The sequence below is a fragment of the Mandrillus leucophaeus genome, unplaced genomic scaffold, assembly GCF_000951045.1.
Source record: "Mandrillus leucophaeus isolate KB7577 unplaced genomic scaffold, Mleu.le_1.0 Scaffold3, whole genome shotgun sequence".
Taxonomy (NCBI): domain Eukaryota; kingdom Metazoa; phylum Chordata; class Mammalia; order Primates; family Cercopithecidae; genus Mandrillus; species Mandrillus leucophaeus.
The window spans coordinates 9,536,750-9,541,996 of record NW_012103142.1 but is presented as its reverse complement, the minus strand read 5'-3'; the positions used below and the strand labels follow the sequence as shown (position 1 = coordinate 9,541,996).

The 5,247-nt window shown below is 39.6% G+C and overlaps 1 protein-coding gene across 1 annotated transcript in view; it reads left to right on the top strand.

Annotated features, from left to right (window-relative positions):
* Positions 1–5,247, top strand: part of USP49 (ubiquitin specific peptidase 49) — a 102,553-nt gene that overhangs the window by 21,595 nt on the left and 75,711 nt on the right. Inside the window, exon 3 of the mRNA XM_011986691.1 lies at positions 3,375–3,448. The gene's annotated coding sequence lies outside the window, so the exon portion shown is untranslated. The remainder of the gene's footprint in view (positions 1–3,374; positions 3,449–5,247) is intronic.

Genomic DNA, 5,247 nt, shown 5'->3' with positions numbered 1-5,247 from the left:
CCTCCCTCCTTTCTTTCTTTCTTTCTTTCTTTCTTTCTTTCTTTCTTTCTTTCTTTCTTTCTTTCTTTCTTTCTTTCTTTCTTTCTTTCTTTCTTTCAACAAGGTGTCACTCTGTCACTCAGGCTGGAGTGCAGTGGTACAATCACACACAACTCACTGCAGCCTTGACCTCCTGGTCTCAAGTGATCTTCCTGTCTTAGCCTCCCAAGTAGCTGGGACTACAGACTTATGCCAAAACACACAGCAAATTATTTTTTGTAGAGGTAGGGTCTCCCTGTGTTGCCTAGACTGGTCTCAAGCTCCTGGGCTCAAGTAATCCTCCTGTCTTGGCCTTCCAAAGTGCTGGGATTGCAGATGTAAGCCACTGCTCCCAGCCTGGTATATTTCTAAAGAGCAGAAACCTGGGTTTGAATCCTTGCCTTGCCACTTATTAGCTGTGGAACTTATGTATGCCACAGTTTCCTCATCTGTAAAATTGGAATAAAAATATCTACCTCACAGTTGTTGTGAGGATTGAATTTGTTAATATATGTAACAGCACTTAACTGTGTTTCTGGCACACATTAAACACTGTTATCAGTGTTGCTGGCTATAATAATAATCATCACCATCATCATCATTGTTATTATTTGGCAGAATAAGAGTAAATTGGGTAAGGTTTCAAGAATGGATTTTCTCCTTTTCAAGCCCTGAAAATTGCTTTAAACCAAAGGTAGATAAAGGAAGAGAATTAAACCTTTGTTGATCATCAGCTATGTGCCAGGCAGTACACTGGTGTTTTACTTGCGTTCTCATTTATTCCTTACACCAGTGCTGTGAAGTAGATTAGAAAACAGGCTCGGAGAAGTTAAGGAAGGTCTTGTAATAAATGGACACCATGATGATGACTGGTCTCTGTTACTCCACATCATGTGCTCTTTTCTTGCATGAGCCAGACAGCCCCTGAGAGTTCAGCATGTTTCAGTAACAGGTAAGCTTGGAATATGGCCTCCTAACTTTGGGAACTTCCTTTCTAATGACTGTTTAAAGGGATGTCATCCACATTTTTAGTTAGTTCCTACTGTAGTGATTTGTTTTATGTCTGTAATTTCAGTTCCCACCCATTTAAAAGTATATTGCAGTAGTGTAAATGATATAAGTGGGACCTGGATAGAAAATATTTGAACTGTGGAATCTTATTAATAGTTTTCAGCATTGAGCTGATTTATTATAATTTCCCAGTGTTCAAGATTACCATCGTAATTATTGAAGTTGCTAATCTTCACATTTATTAATATAACTTGCCTAGGGCTTTAAGCCTAAACTCCATATGGTTACGTACATATCCTAGGTGCTACTTGGTAAGGAACTGATTATTATAGTCAGCTTTGGGGGAGCATCCCAAATTAATTGGAATAACTTGGTTTTAAATGTAATTAAGTTAACTTTAAATTTTTTGGTGTTCTTATATTGAACGTAGAGTCATTTGAGGGACATTTTATGGATGTGAAACCCCTATCCATAAAGTGTCAGCTTAGCTTTTCATGGATATGGTTGCCTCAGAACCCCCAACCTAGAACTAGAAGTTGTAAGCTTTCCCTAAAAATATTTATTTGCTGGGTTTCATGATCTTGTAACCTCATGCTTCCTGGGACCTACTTTCTGGCCTCATGCCACTGATTTGCACCATAGTGCACCCACATGTGAAACTTGGCTCCCTCTTTGATTTTCAGAAAGGCACTATTCACACAGGGCATTTGCAGATTATGTGTACCTACCTGAAGAAAGGGGCAAAATAGAGGTGGAGTGAGCCTTACTTTGCATTAATGTAAACAACTTCCCTAGTAAAACATTCCTGTTCTTAAAATGTTTTCAGACCTCCCTTGACCCAAGAGCTTCACCCCCACCTAATCCCAGCTCTGCTCCATTATACTAACTCTTTTCTTCTTATTCTTTCCCTCTCCTCCTCATTCTTCTCCCCATTCCTTTCAGCGATATAAAACTGAATTCTTCCCTGTCTAATGCAGAGCAATTTCCCTTTCTTGACAACCATTCTAGGATCTTGACAGCCAGCCACTCTGCAGCGAACCACCTACTCCAAGGGAACTGTACATGAGTGATGGGAGCCCATATTATGGGAACATATTTTCTTTTCTTTTTTTTTTTTTTTTGAGATGGACCTCACTCTGCCGCCCAGGCTGGAGTGCAGTGGCATGATCTCAGCTCACTGCAAGCTCTGCCTCCCGGATTCACACTATTCTCTTGCCTCAGCCTCCGGAGTAGCTGGGACCACAGGTGCCTGCCGCCACGCCCTGCTATGTTGTTTTTTTTTTTGTATTTTTAGTAGAGATGGGGTTTCAAGATGTTAGCCTGGATTGTCTTGATCTCCTGACCTCATGATCCGCCCGTCTTGGCCTCCGAAAGTTCTGGGATTGCAGACATGAGCCACCGCACCCAGCCGGGAACATATTGTCTTTTTTCTTTTTTTTTTTTAAAAAATATATATTCTCCAATTATAAAACTTTTGATTAAAAAGTAAATTTTAATGTCGATAATGCAAACTTGTTAAGGGCAGAAAGATAACACATAAGGCTGTCACTTCACACTTGGAGGGTTGCACAGCAGGCGCACAGAGGCGCTCCTCACTTCCCAGACAAGGCGGCGGGCGCCTGGCTGGGAACATATTTTCTTAAAGTTTCTTCCAAGAGGAAATCTGTGTTAGCTGTTAGGGTGACACAATAGAGAATCTTCTTTCCTCTTACAGTGGTGGCCCAGCTTGCCGATCTCAAGCTTAATACTGAGTCCTGCTTCCTGAAAAAGTGTCAGAAACCTTAAACATTCTTATACATGTAATTTGTCCAAATCATAAACTCTAGATGTCTTTGGCTAATATATTGTCCTTGTGTACAGAATATATGCTGCTTTTAAAGAAGCATGCCGCTTACATATAGGTCATAAACCCACTTAGCACAAAAGAGTCACCTCATGCCATCTTGTTATTTTATATTTCACTTACGCTAAAATAATTTTAGCTTTTGATATTCAGGTATTTTTGTTACCATGAATTTGTGTGTTTCTTTTCTGAGTTTCAGATTGTATGCAAATATAATGTGTAATTTTTAAGACCTAAAACAAATGCAGAAGTGCGTTTTTCAGGAAGTAAACGTTTAATACTTCCATTGATCAGTCTACCCATAAGTGACTGACTCTTCGGTTACTCTTAGCTAAAAAGAAAGATCAGTTTTTTTCACTCTTACATCAGTTTTAAGGACTTGTCGGGAGTTTAGTGCATTGTAATATACTGGTCCTTTTTTGAATTTGTAATTACAATTCATGAAATTGCTTTTTTCTTGCCGTGTATTAGCCCAGCCTTACAGATGGTTTCCCACTTGTAGGTAATAGAGAAGAGGAAACCTAACCAATGACTGTGGAATAATATGGAAGAAGATGGAAAAAACTTGTTTAATGGGTAAGAAATAAAAACTGTACTAAAACATTATTAATGAAAGCTATTTGTAATAATAGTATTATGTGTGGCTGAGGTTGGCATACTATGAGGGTAACTGATCAGTTACTGTTTGTCTTACTCCATTCTGAACTTTCACCGCTTACTTTCATCTTAACCTTGTGAATTTTTTAGTACCACGAATTAACTTAAGCTATAAGGGGACACAGCCATATTTGAAGTTAAAATGGGACCTAAAGACCAGCAACCATACTAAAACAAGTCTAGGATAGGTCTTGAAACTTATTGGTGGCAAGATAGAGCTCATATCTGTCATGACCTGTCAAGAATAATTATCTACCCCTTCTTTTTCTCCAAATGCTATCATTTGCTATGTTTGTCCCACCACGGGGATCCCGTTCATTTGAGCAAGTGCAGATGTGTGTCTGGTGGTAATCAAATATAATTCTGCTTTGGGAGGTTGAGGTGGGAGGATGACTTGAGGCCAGGAATTCTTTTATTTATTTATTTAGTTTTGAGATGGAGTCTTGCTCTGTCACCCAGGCTGGAGTGCAGTGGTGTGATCTCAGCTCACTGCAACCTCTGCCTCGCGGGTGCAAGCAATTAATTCTCTTGCTTCAGCCTCCTAACTAGTTGGGACTACAGGCATCTGCCACAACCCCTGGCTAATTTTTGTAGAAACGGGGTTTCATGGTGTTGGCCAGGCTGGTCTTAAACTCCTGACCTCAGGTGATCTGCCCTCCTTGTGCTGGGATGTGCCTCCCAAAGTGCTGAGATTATAGGCGTGAGCCACTGCACCTGGCTGAGACCAGGAATTCTAGACAAGCCTGGGCAATATAGCAAGACCTCATCTGTACCAAAAAATAAATAAATAAATAAAAAGCCAGGTGTGATGGCTAGCTACCTGGGAGGCTAAGGTGAGAGTATTGCTTGAGCCCAGGGAACTGAGGCTGCAGCGAAGTATAATCATTCCACTGCCCTCCAGCCTGGGCAACAGAGTAAGACCTTCTTAAAGAAATGGGATTCTACAGAAAGCCCAGTAAAAGGTTTGACTAAGTTTATGAGATATAAAATTTTTTTAAATTATGCAAGTTTATACATTCATGTCAATAATTTAAAACTACCAGATAACTACAATCCTCTACCTGAATCTTACCCTCCTCCCAGAATCTATAAGTATATGGCATGTATTTGTGCAACCTTCTTTGCCTAGTGGTTAAAAACATGGACTTGGAGCCAGACCATTTTTAACCAGTCACTATTAACTTGACATTTGGGCATGTTATCTCTGTGCCTCAATTCCTTGGATATAAGGTGAGGACAATAAAATGCTATCTCATAGCAATTGATTTGTTAATCCATATAAAAAACTTGAAATAATGTCTGGAACGAAGTAAGTGTTTAGTAAATGTTAACTATGATTCTCATATGTATCCCAATTAGCATTTTTATGTACCAGCCATCTACACATAAATTTTTCTCTGATACATTCTAAGAGTTAAACCATCTCAGATAAGGTTAAACATGGTGGCAAAAGCTTTTTAATTTTTTTCATGAAAAATTTTCTTTTTGACTTCATCTCTAAGTATGCTGCTAGACTATGTGTGAGAATAAAGTTCTATACCTTTACCTTTTACTGTATATCTTATGGTGTATATGATATTTATAGGCCGGGCGCGGTGGCTCAGCCTGTAATCCCAGCACTTTTGGAGGCCGAGATGGGCAGATCACGAGGTCAGGAGATCGAGACCATCCTGGCTAACACGGTGAAACCCCGTCTCTACTAAAAATACAAAAAACTA